The sequence below is a fragment of the Mauremys reevesii genome, linkage group 3 (assembly GCF_016161935.1).
Source record: "Mauremys reevesii isolate NIE-2019 linkage group 3, ASM1616193v1, whole genome shotgun sequence".
In the NCBI taxonomy this organism is placed as follows: Eukaryota; Metazoa; Chordata; order Testudines; family Geoemydidae; genus Mauremys; species Mauremys reevesii.
Window position 1 is genome coordinate 80,590,621 of NC_052625.1, and position 18,599 is coordinate 80,609,219.

The 18,599-nt window shown below is 41.6% G+C and overlaps 1 protein-coding gene across 13 annotated transcripts in view; it reads left to right on the forward strand.

Moving 5' to 3' along the window:
• SIPA1L2 (signal induced proliferation associated 1 like 2) overlaps positions 1–18,599 on the forward strand; it is a 239,923-nt gene that overhangs the window by 86,896 nt on the left and 134,428 nt on the right. For 9 of the 13 annotated variants that reach the window (XM_039528814.1, XM_039528813.1, XM_039528812.1 and 6 more), the window contains one exon: positions 10,341–10,387. The exons of 2 other annotated variants lie outside the window; for them this stretch is intronic. The gene's annotated coding sequence lies outside the window, so the exon portion shown is untranslated. Of the gene's footprint in view, positions 1–3,994; positions 4,012–10,340; positions 10,388–11,926; positions 12,127–18,599 lie in introns of those variants that run through there. 2 more of the 13 variants (XM_039528815.1, XM_039528818.1) reach the window with 2 other exon arrangements.

Here is an 18,599-nt window from a genome sequence, read left to right on the forward strand (position 1 = left end):
ACCTAGAAAACCAGCTAAAATAATGACTTCTGATGTGAATAACTTTTTGAGAGGGTAGTGTGCTCTTTTGTATGTTTTTATAAAATGAAATGTGTGTCATTATCTTATATTTTACATTTCTGGATTGCTTTTTATTGCTCCAAAAACAGTGGAAGGGCTGTATTATGTTATGCATATTCAGCTTTTTAAAAATAACATTCTTTAGTCCATATAATTTCAAAGTGAGAAGTTTGTTTTTATTTCTATGCAAGGAGTTGCTATCTCAACAAATGGGGGATTTAAACATCTGTCTAGTGAGAATATACCCACTAGTTACTGAATACTGCTGAGAATTGCTGAATTTCTTTTGATAGTCCCCTCTTCCAAATGCACACAATTTCCCTTTTATCCCCTCAAAGACTTATTGTCAGGTCAAGTCTTCAGGCCAAGGTGAATTTGCTCTCTCCAGAGCCAGTTAATATGATACTTGAATCACTCGAAGAGGACAGCTTAAAAGCTATGCAAGATACTTCCTTTCCTCACCCAACCTCCAAAGTTGCCAAGTACACTATTTCTATAGTACAGAAGTCCCCTGTTTATCTCTCCAAATCTGCAGCCAAAGTTTAACTTGAAAAACTGTTTCACTGAACATCTTGACTTTGGTGGTGTGTTCCAGGCAGCACAAATGCAATCGTGGCCGACACCTTGCTTTTCTTGCAGAGCAGGGGATAACTCTAGTGTTCTGGCTAATGTTACCTCTCTTAATGAAATCGGTTCTAATGGTTGGGGTGAGGTCCACACTAATGCTGAGGGCATTTGTTTTGCTGCCCTTTGCAGAACACCACCAGCATTTGATGTCCTACCCTGTAAGGCACTTTGAACCACTTTGAAGATGTCAAGTGCTATACGAAATTTACCTTCTGTTTACTTTTGGTTCATCATCATTTGATATTCAGTAGGAAAGTTCACTTTGTATTTATTGTTCTAAATATACTCTATTCCCAGAGAAAAACTACTTTAAACTGGAGTTAAGACTGAGTACATATCAGTAACTTAAGGGTAAAACATTAAAGGGATGTTGTAATTATCCCCCAAACAAATGTTGCAAACCCAGAAAATTTGGAGTCAATGTTAAACCTAAAAGAAATTCAATTTTGTTAAGCTATGGCAATGCATGGTGAAGGCATCCAATCACTCTTACCTCTGCCTTGTGTGGTGAATTTATCAAAATGTAATTTTAGGTTAATTTTTTTCTCGCTGTGTATGTATGCTTACCTTTAACTTGTTAGTTTGCAAGTAATGACAAATTATTTTTATTTGAGTGGCCTCTGCACATTCTGACTTTTGTGATGTGCCAATGGTGCAGTTTGGACCAGTGGAAACCTCTACCAGCTGTGCCCATTGGAGCACTCGTATGCCTCTTGCCTTCTCCTTGAGGCCCTGAACATTTGGAGAGTGAGGTTATAAAAGGGAGCACGTCATGAAAACCACCTCAGTTCTCTCCAATTGTGATAGCAGATAAACTAGGAAGCTCACAGATGACTGGATCCCCAAATTTTCAGAACCCTGACTTGTTCGCACCCTATTTTAGTGAGGTTTAGCTAGTCAAAAAACAAGAAAAAAACTACTTAAGTATTTTAGCCCCATGGCATGAGTCCTTTGTTCTGATACATCAAAACCTAAGATAAAGAAACCTGGGTTCAAGAGGTACGCCTCTTGCCCTGCTGTTATTTCTCCTTAGAGACACACACATACAACATTGTTTGGCTTGCTTGGGGCAAGGTGACTTGCTGTGTTGTTGTTCCATATGCAGCACCTTTATTCCCAGGAATTGCCTTCAAGCTATGCTATTGCAGGAATCATTAGAACCAGAAGCTTTACCTATTAAAACTCAGGGTTCTGTAAGTGCTGTGAGACCAGCCTCAGCTTTGACTTCTGATAGAATTAAAAATCATGACAAAATCCCTTCATGTGTTGGCCTCTGTCTTGAGCCAAACTTATGGTGCCAGTCACTATGAATCTGAAAAGATTGGCTCCAGCTGAGCACAAATGCGTGGCCTCACAAGTGTCCACCTCTGCTGAAAGACAGTCCTCAAGAGCATACCTCTATGCATCTAGTGCGTCCAGTTCTGCACACTGAAGTGCAAAAGCATACTGTTAAGCCTCAGACCTTGGAAGTCAGTGCCACAGTGAAGAATAATATTGAGGGTAAAGGCTGTCTAGATCCAAGGGTGTTTGTTGGTTCTGTGCTAAAAATCTCATTGTTCGTTGTTTGCTTTAACACAACTGTCAGTTCCTTCTGAATCTATGGTTACCATAATAGATCAGGCAGGTTCATCAGTTTGAACCCCTTAATCACCCTCATTTAGATCAACCTTCAGATCAGGGGGCCTTTGTGCAGCACTGGGTACATTGTCCTTAGTGCTTAAAGAGAAAGGAAAGACGCATAAAGCAGTGGGGCTGATTCCTTCTTCTGCAAGAAATTAAAAATCTATCTCAGTTCCAGTCTTTCAGACCACAAGATCACCTTCCTTCACCCAGGGATTATGAGAAGGTAACTAGACAATACCATTGTTACCAAAGGTCAGTTGTAGTGAGCCATGCCTTGAGAGCATCCTTCAGCGCTTCTGATATGGTATCTAGTACTGTCATTACCCTTACATTGAGGTGCCATTCATGGTTTTCTCTCTTCACTTCCTCAGGAAACAAGAATGCGGGGGAGAAGACCTCTCATTTGATGGTGAAGGGCTATTTAGCTTTCGAACATATGAGGTTGTAAGGAAACTGAAAGACACCAGGTCTACTGCAAGGTGTCTAGTGATTTCTGAAACCCCTAGGGAAAAAATGGGGATACCAAATTTGATCAGAAACCATACCAAAGCTCTACTTCCTATTCTTTTCAAGAAAATAACCCCCCCGCCCCAATTCAGTATCAGTAGACACACAAACCCTACTAAATGCAAGCTAAAGAAAGATCTGCTGCATCATCTTCCTCTGTATCAGCCTATGTATCACAGGTTTGATGGGATGCACAAAAATCCCAAATCAGTTTTAAACTATGCATCCCTTTCATTTGTAAACTTTTCCCCTCTCTTCTCATCCCTCCTCCCACCCTCACTGCAATCCACATTTCTTAGAGGCCTGGAGTGTAATCACCATAGATAAATGGAATTTGGAGATTGTCCAGCAGGGTTACTCCATTCAGTTCAACACTGTCCTGCCTCCCACCAACCCTCCTCCTCACAAGAAAGAACTTGCAGAGATCAGAAGTCTGCTCACTACTGGAGTCTGGTCCCATAAAGGAAATTCCTGAAGGTATCTGGGGGGAAGGAATTTTTTCCCCAGATACTTTCTGAACCCTAAGAAAGATGGAGATCTCAGACACATTTTAGATCTTGAGAAGCTCAACTCTCCATCAGAAAGTTCAAATGCACCATGCTTTACCCTAGCCTCACTCATCCCCTCCTTATTCACTTATGATTGGATTGGGGCTCTTGATTTACAAGATGCTTACTTTCACATCTCAATGAGACTTTTGCATAGAAAATACATTCAGTTTCTTGTGGGTGGAGATCATTACCAATATAAGATCTTTTCACTTGGCCAATCTGCAGCACTTTGAGTATTCACAAAGTGCCCCACAGCAGTAGGAGGCCATTTGAGATGTTAGGTTATCCAGGTTGACCCCCACTTGGACAGCTGGCTCATCAAGGTGTCATCGCAGGAGGGCCTGCCAAAAGCTATGTCACAAACATGTACCTTGTTCCAAACAATGGGGTTCAAGATAAACTGAAAGAATTTGTAAATAGCACCAACCCAGGTCATGCCCTTTATTGGGATAGTTCTGGAGTCTCAAAAAAATTAAAAATGCTTACAACAAAAGATGTAGTACATGAAAACTTGTGTCAAACAGTAATGTTCTTCCTCAGGTTGATGGGCCTTATGACTTCAGTGACTGTTGTAATTCCATGTGCACATCTACTGTTGAGGCACATACAACATTGGCTAGCAAGACGCTATATTCCAAATACAGTAAGCATATTTATGAAATTGATACTACCCAAGGATGTGTTCCTGGTCTTATTCCTTATGTGATAAACTCAACATCACAGAGTTCTCAGAGGTGTTGCATTCAACCTCCTAGCTCAGTCAGTCACTGTCATCGCAGTCAATCTGGGCTTGGAAGCTCATTACAAGAATTTGACAATTCATTGTTGCTTGAATTTCTGGGAGGAAAAAACTTCCATATCAAGTATTCTAGAATTAAGCACAACACATTGGGCACTCAAGTTCTTTCTTCCTCCACTATGTGGCAGAGTAGTTCAAGTAGGGTGACCAGATGTCCCGATTTTATAGACAGTCTCAATATTTGGGAATTTTTCTTATATAGGCACTTATTATCCCCGTCCTGATTTTTCACACTTTCTATCTGGTCACCCTAAGTTCAAGCAGTTACAGATAATTATACAGCAGTTTTTACATGAATAGTTGGGTAAGCACATTTCATCTAGCTGTGCAAAGAAGCTGTAGCTCTGACACCAAACTTACCCATTAGCTTTCCAACTTGCTGACAAGGACAATATGCTGATAAATCAGATGAGCAGAGAGTTACATGGTCAGCCCGAGTGACCACTGAAGAACTCAGTAGAAAATGAAATCCTTCCTCCGCACCTGAAATTTCTCCCCAAGGTGGTAACATGATTCTATTTTAACTTGGCCATAAGTTGTCCATATATTTCTGTAGCCTTGCTCCCGTGGGGAGCTAAACTACACATATTGAATGCTAAGACAGAGGTAGCCTATTTCAACAGGTCTGAGAGGAACAGGAAATAATCTAGACTGTTTGTCTCCTTATGGGCAGGGCCGGCTCCAGACCCCAGCGCGCCAAGCGCATGCTTGGGGTGGCGTGCCGCGGGAGGGCGGCAGGCGGCTCCAGTGGACCTCCTGCAGACGTGCCTGCGGAGGGTCCGCTGGTCCCACGGCTCCGGTGGAGCATCCACAGGCGTGCCTGCGGGAGGTCCACCGGAGCCGCGGGACCAGCGGACCCTCCGCAGGCATGTCTGCAGGAGGTCCACTGGAGCCGCGGGACCGGCGACCGCCAGAGCGCCCCCACACGGCGTGCCGCCCTGCTTGGGGCGGCGCAATTCCTAGAGCCACCCCTGCTTATGGGGAGAAAGAATAAAGGGCAGGCAGTTGTACCCCAAAGCCTTTCTAAGGGGGTTAAGCTATATGGAAGTGTGTTATAAATATACCTCTGTTCCTGTTCCAGAGGGCTTGGAGTGCACTTAACTAGAACAAAAGCCACTGTCACCACCTACTTTAAACATATTCTATATTAGCAATCTGTAGAGATACCACTTGGAGGTTGATTCATGCATTCACAAAGCATTATTCTGTAGAACAGGGGTAGGCAACCTTTCAGAAGTGGTGTGCCAAGTTTACTGTAATTTAAGGTTTTGCATGCTGGTAATACATTTTAACGTTTAACGCTCTCTATAAATCTATATATAAATAAACTATTGTATTTAAAGTAAATAAGGTTTTTAAAATATTTAAGAAGCTTCATTTAAAATATAAGATCTGCATTTTAATTCTCAGTTTAGTGTGATCCTTGCCCTCGCTTTTCCTTGCTGAGTTTTCCAATGAGGGCTACAGCAGGGGGTGAGTGGAGAGCGCTGGGTTGAGGCCAGGAGCAGAGCCCTGGGCTGGCTGCTGGTACCCCGGGCTGGCAGTGGGCTGAGCGGGGCCGGCGGCCGGAACCCCAGACCAACAGCGGGATGAGCCGCTCAGCCCACTGCTGGCTCCGCTCAGTCCGCTGCTGGTCTGGGGTTCCAGCAGGGGTGAAAGTAATTTAAATTTCTTACAGGTACTGTCATATTGCAACCCCTCCTCGGGAGGAGGAGCTCAGGGGCTGGGGGTGTGTGTGGGAGCACTCAGGGCAATGGGTTGGGATGCGGGGGGCTCGGGGTGGGGGTGTGGATGATGCAGGAGTCAGGGCTGGGAGCATGGCAGGTGCAGGAGTCAGGGTTGGGTGGCATGAGGGGCTCAGGGCAGGGAGTTGGGGAGTGTGTGTATGAGGGAAGTCCTGGGGGGGGGGTGGGGGCTTGGGACTCGCCTGGACAGTCCCGGTTGCATCCGGGTTACCTGGATGATGGTTGGGTCCCTGCCCCATGCTGTTCCTGTTCCTGCCAAGGGAGCTGTGGGCCAGCTGTGTGGGGGCACTGCATCTGCAGGCAAATGGGGTGCGGTGGCAGAAGACCCCCTGGCCTGCCGCTCCCTTCCCCTTCCCCCCGAGGGGCTGCAGATGTGCATGCTGCAGGGCCGGCACGTGCTTGTAGTGCCCTGGTATCCAGCCACAGTGGCAAGAGAGGGGCAGCAGGACAGGCTGGGATGCGGACACTTCCACTGCACCTCCCACCGGCCCCTTTCACTTGCCTGACTGCCTGCTGCTTAGTCCGGTGTACGGGGCTGCCAGCGCCAGCCTGCCAGAGAGTTCCGGCAGCTAGGAGGACCCCAGCTGGGAGCGCGCCACACGCCGTGCCTCCAGCCGCAGCGGAGCGCCCCAGCATCAGCCAGCTCTGAGCGTGCACGCTCCATCTTACTTTCACTTCTAGGTTCTGTCTGCCGGCCCTTGCCAGTCGGGGTCCCGGTGGCCAGGACCCTGGGTGGCCAGGGGCCAGCAGCCGGAAGCCCATAGCAGCGGCGAGCTGAGCGGGGCTGGCAGCTGGGACCCCAGAACAGCAGCGGGCTGAGCGGCTCAGCCCGCTGCCAGTTTGGAGTTCTGTCCACCGGCTCCTGCCAGCTGGGGTTCCAGCCGCTTGCCCCGCTCAGCCTGCTGCTGGCCCAGGGGTCCGTCCTGCCATAGAAGTTGTGATGCTTCTGGGGGCACCCAGAGCTAGGAGTCACCTTGTTGCCACTTCCAGCGTGAGCAAGTCTTGCCTGTGCCAGTTGAGTGTTAGCTCCCAAATACAACTAGCTTGCCTTCCACTCGCACACTCCCCTCTGGGCTATACCAGCCCTTCCTTTGCCCTGGAAATTGACAGTATATGCACTTCGTCCCCTGAGTCCCTTCACAGTATCCCCCTGTGGTATTTGGCCCCTGATCACTGGATACCCACAGAAATCTTTGATCCCAATTCAAAGGAATAATGTACCCCAGTTTACTAGTTTTATCTTAGGCCGCTGCTTCTGTATCACACACAACACTTGAGTTCAATTATAGTAAAACAAAAGGAAATTTATTTAAGAAAAGAATAGAGAATCAAATAGAAATAAGTGTGAGTTTTAGAAACAAATGGTCACATACAAAACAAAATCATGAAACAGAGAGTAGGGAATACACTTATTCCTATCTAATAGAATAGATTCTCACTCCCAAGTTCTGTCTTTTGTAGCGTTTGCTAGACCCAGTCTTTCATGATCTTTCACCTGCACTGTTTCAAGGTACCTGCTTAGTAAATGAATGTAGTGTGTCTTTCTCCACCTTCTGATGCACTGACTCAGTCTTTTGTCTTTGTTCACAGACAGGGCCATCCCCTTGCTGTCATATTGTTCCTTTTCACTGCCAAGTAGTTTTGACATTTATAGCTTGTCTTTGATGATTTTCCACTGACTTTTCTCAGTTGTTGCAACAGTGGACCACTGAGCAATACATTGTATAATTGGCTAGCCAGGGAGGGGTGACAACTCCTTCCCACTAGAATGAGTCGTCACTGAGACACGATACCCTGGTGACTCACTTTGGCTCTAAGACTTATAAAGGTCATAATTTTCTATACAGTTACATTATGCCTTAAATATTACCTGTACACACATCTCACATTATCAATGAGCAACAAGCTTTCAGTAGAGACCTTACATCCCATTTCATGGATAAATACCATGAAAACAGAGTATTAGGTGAGTGTGTTTGTCCTGTCTGAGACAGGAGTTGCTTGTAAAGAGCAGTGAGTCCTTTGTCAGTTGGCACCAATGCTGTGTCACAGATGTGGCATCTAGAAGAGCTGTACAATTTGGTAAAGCAGTATTACAATTGCCATTTAAGTAGGCCTCTTTGTCCCATTCTCTGAAGGCAGGAATACTGCTTGCTAAAATCCTGAGAGTGGAAAATGTGCAGAAGAAATAATGAAGGTTACTTATATGTAACTGCAGTTCTTTGAAATAACCTCTGCACATTCATGCTCCCCTGCCCATCTTCTTTTCTTCCTTGGGGTCCTAATTTCAGTTTTGAACCCAAGGAGGGACTGGATGAAACTAAGGTGGTCGATAACCCATGTCGTCCTTTTGTAGTTTTGCTATCCAAATGTCCAGAGCCATGAAGGAAGGGGCAGAGTTAGAGGGGGCGTGAGTGCTCCAATGAGCACTGCTCCTAGAAACTTCTGTCGGCCTAAGCTGCACTGTCTGCTCATATTGGAAAAACTTGGGTTATAGGCAAATAACTTCCTTCTGCAGTTTGATCCACGAATCATGGTAAATGAATACTTGCTGGCTAAAATCATCATGAGAAATGGTGAGAGGGCAACTTTTTCTCCTTCTGGCTTAATAGGAAACAGTACTCACAGCTGTTTTTCTTTCTCCCAGAAAAATCCCTTGGTCTGAGGATACAATTGTTTTAATACTGTTCTTTACCTTGTAAATCCAGTGTGTGTGTGTGTGTGTTTCCATAAATGTACTAAAAATAGTCTAACTGAATTCCAAGTCAACGTGTGAAAATATTGCCCAAATGGGAGTTTTGCTATTGGCTTCAGTGGAGCCAGGATTTTACCCTACACGTCTATGTAGTCCAGTCTGCATGAGGTCATATCCCAGTCCACTCTTCAGCTTTGGTCATTTAATCAAACTCTGGCTTAGATAGCATGATAGAGCTCATTTTTGACAGAGCTGTAAGAACCGTGGGAGATTTACTTTGTTTTAGAAAGCAGATTAGCCTTAAAATATCCAACTGCCAAAACTTGTATCATTTATCAAAATGCTGAAGCAAAATAGTAGGGTAGTGGTGTCAATAGTTCAAGAAAAATCTAAAGTACTGATTCTGAAATTTAAAATAAACTTTTTTCCTTTCAGCAAATTAAAAAAAAATTAAAATTAAAAAAGTCCCTTTAGCAACCTTATTCTGTTTCTGAAATATTCTTAATTAAATTGATGTAGCATTGTGCTAATTAAGATAGTAATATAAAGTAGAAATGTATCAGAGGGGTAGCCGTATTAGTCTGGATCTGTAAAAGCAGCAAAGAATCCTGTGGCACCTTATAGACTAACTGACGTTTGGCAGCATGAGCTTTCGTGGGTGAATACCCGCTTCTTTGGATGCAAGAGAAGTGGGTATTCACCCACGAAAGCTCATGCTGCAAAACGTCAGTTAGTCTATAAGGTGCCACAGGATTCTTTGCTGCTTTTAAAGTAGAAATGTTAATTGTGGGACTATACCAATTGCATGCTGAAAAGTTTATCATTATTTCCCGATGAAACAAATTACAAATTGAGTTACAATATTTAAGGTTGATTATTCTGGGGAAATGACCAGAAAAAATGTATAAAAGCACCTCTGTCAATAAGTGCCAAGAGTTTGGGGATAGGTACCTTATTATTACCTTTCCAAATCCAAAATAAATAAAAAAATGATTCATTGCAAACTAAACTTGTGTGTGCTTCATAACTGATTGCAATGTATCTTGACATAATAATGGTGATCATAATAATTGGGAGGTGGGACTCACTAAATCACTTTGTCATCTTTGATTTCCTAAGTGAAGGGAGGGAATCCAGTCCATAAGTCTGTTTAATAGGAAAGATAAGTTTTTGGGGTTTTTTTTATGGTTTTGCTTTTTATTTTTAAATCTTCTAAAACTGCTGCAATAGATGTTGTGATTGCCATCTTGGATTCCTTCCAAGACCAAAGGGAAACATGATTATGACTTAGACAGCTTTATTTTTTTTTTACCTTTTTGTGAAATTGCACTGACATTAGGCAAAATTTTATCGTTAAAGTGTATAGCTTCAAGGTTATATATTGTGGCTTTGCTTTAATGTTTATTTTAAGATACATGTCTCTAGCATTTATCCATGAGTGGAAGAGACCATAGGTGAAGTACAAATATAAGGGCTAATTCTCTGTTCATTTACACCTGCTTTGTGGTAGTGTTACTCCATTGACATGAAAGGAATTGCTCCTGATTTGCATCAGTGTAAATGGAGAATCATTCCAAGTGTGTATTAGCATAATTGCTTAATTATAACTCTTGTTTCAAATAATCCAAGCCTTGATCTAACACAATAACAGTAGTATAATAGAATATATTTTTAGATATTTTATCATAGTTTTTTTGATCTCAGCAAGCTTTTTTCATTTTCTGTCCTTACAGTTCACTTACAACCAAAGACTATAGATGTGAAGAAAGAGAACAAATGAGTAAGTTCTCAACGAATACTCAGTGTACAGAAACTCATGTGTATCCCCATTAATCACAATGAGGGGCTTCCTATGTCTCTTCTGCCTCCTGTCTAAATATGCATATTAATCATGGACCTGAAGTATGGGTATAAGAAGTAACCATTTACACTGTAGTTATAGTTTTATTGTAAATCTGATGTATAATCATTTGAGCCATTTTTTCATGAACTGGGTTCATAATTTGTGCATTGTACTGTTTTCAGTCCTTTTTCCACAGCTGCAATCCATATAAGTGACTCAATTATAGTTCGTGTTAGCCTTAAAGATTCACTGATGCCTCATGGAAAACCTTGAAAAACATTCTATTTAAGACAATTATGCTTAAATATCACATTTTCTAAGGACATTTGCATGAAAACAGGCTATTACTATAGCAGTTCATCTGCTCTTCCTGCATATTCCTCATTTGGAATAATAATCCTTTGTGATATCACAATTCACTGCTCTTGAGATTGTGATATCACACAATGTATGGCCAAGGTTCCAACTTGGATATCTAAAGTTAGGCACCTAAATCCCTATTTGAACACCTAAATGAGCACCCACACCCTCCACTGTGCTTCTGAAAATCCAGGCCATTTTGATTTAGGAACCCAAATTGGAAATATCTGGTCTATGGCTGTAAGGAATAAACAGTAGGAGCTGATGAACTCCATCCATATAATGATTCTTAATCTTAGTGGTTTAAAAACAAGGGAAGAAGCAAATGTAAAATTATTTAATTTAGAAAGGTATTCTAAATTAAGACTAAATTAAGTCTTCTATATTTTCCTTGTGACAATTTTTGTACAGATGCTGCTATCTTAAATAGTTGAAGGTTTAGGTATTCTTCCACTAACACTGTCGCTACCTTGATGTTACTCAGTGAATTGTCTAGTTTAGAGTTCTTGAGGAGAAAGGTAGCTTATAGACCCTCCCCTCTTTGCTTTTGCACTCTATTATTTCCATAGGTCATAGAAGGATGGGTCCCAGGCCAAGCTTGCATCCAAAAATGGATTTGCTGTAAAGTAGCTGATGTATTACTGCTGCATTAACTATACTGGCAAAATACACAACACTATGCTCTTTAAATGTGTTACTGAAAGCTGACTGAACTCTTATTACTCATAGCAAAATGCTGTGTAGAATCAGTCAAATGCAAATCAAATGTCTGGCTGATCATCAGATTTGGCCTATTATTCACATTTATATTCCTATTTTATCAAATTGCGCTTCTCATTTTTTAAGATTAGCACAGCCTCAGAATCACAATTCTAGAATTTTAATCTTGATAAATAGTACAAGGATTAATTATGCATTCTTCTTAGGGTGATAAAATTCTCTAATAATAGGGGCAGATTTCCAGTTTCTTGATCAACAAAATGATCTCAGAAAGGCCCCTTATATCATTCATTTCTGTCTATCAAGGCTGACATGAGGCAGGGTTACCAAGCAGCCTCCCTTTGACAGGGTAGTCCAATAGTACAGTTTTTATTCATTGCTCTGTTATTGGCACAGGACCATTTGTGGGCATATATCCAGGTCCCCAGGAAACTTGGAAACATTCCACCTTAAAGAGAACTGAAACTGTGGCTAACAAACCAGCTGCTGTATTGAGCTCAGAAGGAAGTCTTTGTAACTCTGTGGAAGGAACTTAAGTTATTTGCATAACATCCAGCAGCCCTAGTGCAGAGGATTGGCACAAGCACAACAGCAGGGTAGGCATCCAGTTTTATCTTTTGACCATGTTTGGCAATGGCTCTCTAGCTGAAAGACTAAGGTGAGGAGGAAAAAAGGGGAAAGTGAGGAACTTGACCTAGAGGAGTGTGTGTGTGGTGTTCAGGGATGAGGAAGATATTAACAAGTATTCTTTTGGGGGTGGGGCGGGGGAGGAAATCTGTTTTGTTAAATGCTATGTCTGGTAACACAAACAAAAGCAAGTTTATAATAAATGGTGCAAGCATTAGTTATAACTGAGGGGTGTATGTAGACTATTTTGTCCAATTCTTTTTTGTGGAGAGTAAACAAATAGAGCAAAGAGCAATTGATGAAAAACAAATGTAGGAGAGGGGGAGTGATGCCGTAGAAGGTAATACAATGTCTTCGTCATCTGATCCTTTTTCAAACAGAGGATCTTCTGTATTACTGAATTATGAATCTATGGAATATTCACTATTAAATGTACACACAGCCTATATCAGTGGTTCTCAACCTATTTACCATTGTGGCAGACATATATGCAGTGTTCTATGTGTTATGTGGGCTGCATCCACACAATATATACATATACTATTTGTATGGCCCTGAGGATGCTACATGGGCCACAGCTGTGTGGTAATTGGACCTTAAGTGTCCCATGGGTTGAGAACCACTGGACTACATTAAAAATAAAGAGGTTATGTAAATAAATATGTAAATAAATAAAGAGGTTATGTAAATAAAGAGGTTAGTCCAACTATAGATTTTTAAAAGGGCTGCCTTATTTGTTCATATACCGTCAGTTCAGTGGTTCTTGTAAGGGCAGTTTTTTTTCCCAAATGTTGCTGTTTCCAATAAAGGGTTAATCCATAATTCAGTACCAATTTAGGCATCTCCTTGGTCGACCAATACCCTAGTTTTAAGGTGTTCACTGCTTCATAAATCAGAGGAGGGAATAACTTAAAAAAAAAAAAACACTGGATACAATGTGCTATCGCTTTAAAATAATGAATGTACACAAATATTTGTTTCCCTGAGAATGGGCTGTGTCAGTCCTTCTATGTAACTGGAAGGATGTGAGAAGCATAAGAAAAGAGAATTGCCACAATGGTCAAGTCTTTTTGAAGTATGCTTTCCTCCAACAATTGTAGGTTGACATTGGATGGAGCAGGAGACATGGCCTCAAAGCCTCTCAGGTGATGGAGAGCATGGAGCATCAACACTATGGATCCCATGGTGCATTTACTAGTTTTTGAACTAAAAGGGCAGAAGGAGACAGAATTATTTATACAGACATAGTAGAATTGTCCCAGTTCAGAACTGACGCTCTGTCTTCCATTTAAGGAAGTCACGCATCTGTTAGGAGGGGACGAGGCTGGAATGGAGAAACGAAACTTCTGTTGTTGAGATCATTGAGAGACATAGAGGCTGATCACTTCTTCATGCATCAAGAACATGGGGGAACATCTTGAGGAAGGAAGAGCATATGCAGAAAAAGTGGAAGCAAACTGCTGGCATAGAAAGTTAACATAGTCGGGGGGGGTGGGTGGGAAGGGTACTGTGACGCTCATCTTTTAAAAAGGTGTTTGTTTTTTTAAAAGAGGAAACTGGTCAAAGAACATAAAGCCAAAGCGGGTGGTAAACTTTGCAGGTGACTCAGGCCTTGGCTACACTTGCAAATTTGCAGCGCTGCAGCAGGGTGTGAAAACACACCCTCTCCAGTGCTGCAAATTGCGGCGCTGCAAAGCGCCAGTGTGGTCAAAGCCCCAGTGCTGGGAGCGCGGCTCCCAGCGCTGGGAGCGCGGCTCCCAGCGCTGTACGTTATTCCCCACAGGGAGGTGGAGTATGGACAGTGCTGGGAGAGCTCTCTCCCAGCGCTGGCGCTTTGATTACACTTAGCGCTTCAAAGCGCTGCCGCGGCAGCGCTTTGAAGTGCAAGTGTAGCCAAAGCCTGAGTTGTTTAGGTGAGTGAAGCATAGAGAAGACTGTTGGGAACACGAGAGGGATGCAACAAAGATAGATGAATGAACAGCAGATGAAATTCTGTTGTGTTAAATGCAAGGTGTACTGCACACAGGAAGGAATGACTTGGACTACTAATATAAATTACTGGGTTTTAAATTAATTGAAACTACATGACAAATCATGGCATCATTGGATATCTCACTGTGCAGTGGCAGTCAAATAAGCCAACATTGTTGGGGGAGTACAAGGAATGCAATGAAAAAATTACAGAAAAGATTATAATGCTATTTTATACAAATCAATTATACCCCTTCCCTGAAATGGTGCATCCAGTTCTGGTCACTATACAAAAAAGATCTAGCTGAATTAGATGAGAGGCATGATATGATGATGATTTTATTATTTGTATTGCAGAAGCACCTAGAAACTCCACCCCTATTGTACTAGGCATATTATACAAACATAACAGAAAGACTGTCCCTGCTCAGAAGAGCTTCTCTTCTAAATAGACAAATGGAAAGACTTTCATATGAGCAGAGACTGAACCATTTTTGACTGTTCAGTTTACAGAGGAGATGAATAAAAGTTGACATGACATAGCAACAGATGTTATAGAAAGAGTAAATAGGAACACCCACTTTACTTTTTTCTCATAATACAATAACAAGAAGCTATCTAATGAAACTGAAAGATAATGTATATGAAATGATTTACGGAAATACCTATTTTTACATAATGCATAATTAACTAGTGGAACTCAATGCTACAAGATATCCTTGAAGACTAAACAGGCTTGTTTTTAAAAAAAGGATTATCCATTTATATGTATAACAAGAAAATACATAGTTACATGAGCTAGGATGACAGCCATTTAATTTTATATATATATATATATATATACATACACAGAGAGAGAGAGAGAGAGAGAGAGGTATTTAAAGCTTTGTTTCAGGGTATTTAAACCACCAGTAAGTTATGGAACATAGGAAACAGCTTCCCCAGGAGCAGTTTATTCCAAAATTATGCACAGTAATGGAAAATTGCACCTTTCTCTAAAACACCTGGTACTGGCCATTGTCAGACATACGATACTGTAATAGATGGCCTGTTGCTCTGATCTGATGTAGGAATTTCTCTGTTCCTAATTCTTGCTGGGAAAGAGAAGAATGGGATTATTACAGCATAGTCTTTTCTCATTTTCTATTTATATTTAGTTTGTATGACAATTTCAAGATATTTGTGATACCCTTCAAAAAACTAGGCTGAATAGATTTTGATGAATGATTTTCCATTTTTAATGTGTGAATTGGATAGATAGTGTGAAAAACATAATTTACAGCCACTTCAAAGAAAATAAAATTAATCTTCACAGCATAAGTGGAGTTTCATATCATTCCAGATATGCAAAAAAAATTTTTTTTTTGTTCTGAATACTATTTAAGTAGTTGCAAAATGCAAAGTAGGTAGAGGGGTTATGATGGGATGTCTTAGTCTTATTTGATTGCTTTTCTCTGAGGGAGGGGACTCCAATCCTCTAACATCACTTTAGTTGACATCTGGAGAAAACTCTTTGAAGAATATGAAGGAACACCTATTAGTTGCTACTGTCAGTAGTTTGTTTACATGATACCATAATTCATACAGAAACTTTCTTCTGCTTTAGTTCTGTAATAGTAATTTTTCCCAAAAGTGTTAGACCACAAGATATTTTCCTACTTGCATTTTATTTTTCCCAAAGGGCTTGGCTACACTTGAGAGTTGCAGCGCTGGTGGAGGCTTTACAGCGCTGCAACTTAGTCACCGTCCACACTTGCAAGGCAGATCCAGCGCTGCAACTCCCTGGCTGCAGCGCTGGCTGTACACCTGGTCTGCTTGGGGTATAAGGATTGCAGTGCTGGTGATGCAGCGCTGCTCGTCAAGTGTGGCCACCAACCAGCGCTGTTATTGGCCTCCAGGGTATTAGGAGGTATCCCAGAATGCCTGTTCAGCCACTCCGCTGTTTTGTTGTGAACTCCAGGCTCCCGGAGCTGCTTATCTAAAAAACAAACACAGCTCCTGTTTGTTGTGAATGAGGCAGGCAGGGGGATGAATGTCTACAGCTAGTGTTTGCTTGAGGAGAGGGGGAGTGGGGGGAAAGGGAGTCCCTCGGAGCAGCTGCTTATCTGGTCTGCAGGCTATTTGCATTTAAGAGTGAATGAGGTGTCAGGAAATGGTCAGATTTTGCAAGGCAGGGAGCTGATACAGAATTTGCAAGGCAGGCAGCTGACACACAGTGTCGGCTCCAAAAATCCACTCTCTCTCTCTCTCCCCTGCTCCCTGTCACACTCCACCCCACCCCCCTCTTTTGAAAAGCACGTTGCAACCACTTGAATGCTGGGATAACTGCCCATTATGCACCACTCACAACAGCGCTGCAAATGTGGCCACACTTCAGCGCTGGTAGCTGTCAGTGTGGCCACACACCAGCGCTTTCCCTACACAGCTGTACGAAGACAGCTGTAACTCCCAGCGCTGCACACCTGCAAGTGTAGCCATGGCCAAAGGAATGTAAAATGCTTTAAAAATAAATTTAAAAATCCTGTGTGTCATATTTAAAAGATATTTTAATCAGATTCCATGCAAACTAACATTTAAACAGTTTGGTTAATCACTGTGGGCAAGCAAAACTTTTTTGCTTTAACCTACAGGTAGGTATTGTGTTTAAGGTCTTAGGCTGGAACACAACTTTTTTTGTTCCTTAAGAACATCATGTTTTTGGCCTGTTCTCTGTTGTGCAGCAAAATGGAAACAGTTTCAAGTGCAAGACTGATTCTACACTCTAAACTCTGTTAACTAACTCAAGTTCATATACAATGGGCTTCAGTCTTGCAATACCAGGCAAAGCCTGAGTTCAGGTTCCCATGTTCCTCCAGACATGGAAGGAAAAAAGTCCTTTTGTAAAGCTTAAATTTAATTTTTTCGTGATATAGGTAGGAAAGAATTTTTTTCCTCTCTGCCCTCCTCTTACCTCCACTCAACTAACTTCACTGTACTATGGGAAGCTTTCAGTACTATTTACCCTCTCTGTGTAAAACTGCCCTAAATGTGCACATCCTTATTTGAAGCATCTTGAAAGATCATTACTGCCCAAAGAAAAGCTGCCATGGGAGTAGATAACATTCAGCCTTGCCTCACCCTTAAACTGATATTTCACAATGGGAGAAAAGCACTGGACATGGCTGCAGATGAATGTGCATACCCTGTGCACATTCCTCTACATGATTATCCTGAGAACTATTAACAATTGAAAAATATTTTAGTGTTCTAGTAATTCAATGTTTGACTGAATTAACATTTGCCAACTTGGCTGCCATGTTGTTGTTCTTTAGCATAGTAGCTGTAGCCTCTTAGATTAGCATGCAGAGAAATATAAAAGAGAATATGCTCCAGTTACAGCTGTTCTGCAGTTGGATTTACGTTACTTCATTCTTAATCTTCCAAATAGTAAAATTGAAGGAAATCATGCAGTACCTTACTGCTGTTTCCTAGATGCATTACAATGAAAGGAATTGCCATTTTAAAAAAAAACCATTAATTGGAGTTCTCCTCTCTTCCTTGTCTAGATATCTGCTTAATGGTTTTGCCTTTAAGCTTCCGTGGGGATTCTTTTTTACTTTCCAGCATGGTTTACAGTGTTTGCACTATCATCACTGTTTGCCTAACTGGCAAGTCCCAAATTCAAAATTCTGTGCCCCGGCACCCTCCCTCTTCAAAGAAAGACATAGTTTTCAAGGACTTGTCTTCATTAGTACTTGTAAATTTCAAGTGACTACATATTTTCTGCTATGCAACTGGAATATTTAACTGTAAAATGTTTGGAACATTTTTGTTTGGAACAAAATCCTTGCAATTCACTTTCAAGGATTACTCAAGTGTACTATAATTCAGAGTAACAGAAATATTGCCATATAGATGTAAAATAGAAATCCGAACCAAAGAGACCTTCAAAATAGAAGATTTTAAACACTAGCACCGGAGGATTGTTCCTTACAGTATATGTTCTGTTGTTCTTGTCCAGCATAGTTTTAAATCACATCTGTGGGAAGACTGTTCCACAATTTAATAGACATTTACTAGTTGAGCTGGCTGGAGGAAGACAATTCTGTTTTGTAGCAACGTTTGAGTTTTTGAAACTTTGTTTTCATTCTGCATTTTCAAGAAAAATAAATCTTTCAAACATTTTTAAAAAACAGAATTGTGTCAAAATGTCCATTTCAGACAGAAGCTTGAGCTTTCCACTTTGGGAAGGTATGTGACTCGATAGCCTGATGATTAGAACACTGGTGTGGGATATGGGAAACCCTAATTCAAGTCCCTGCTCTATCTGATTGAGAAGAGGGTGTTTTGTTCCAGATGACTGACCCAGGAAGAGCATGTACTTTAAACTTGGTTGAAACTCTAAACATCATGGAGATGTATCAGTGTTTTGGCTTCAATTAAATGAAATTTCACTGAAAATGTTCCAACCAGCTCTAATCACCAACTGAAT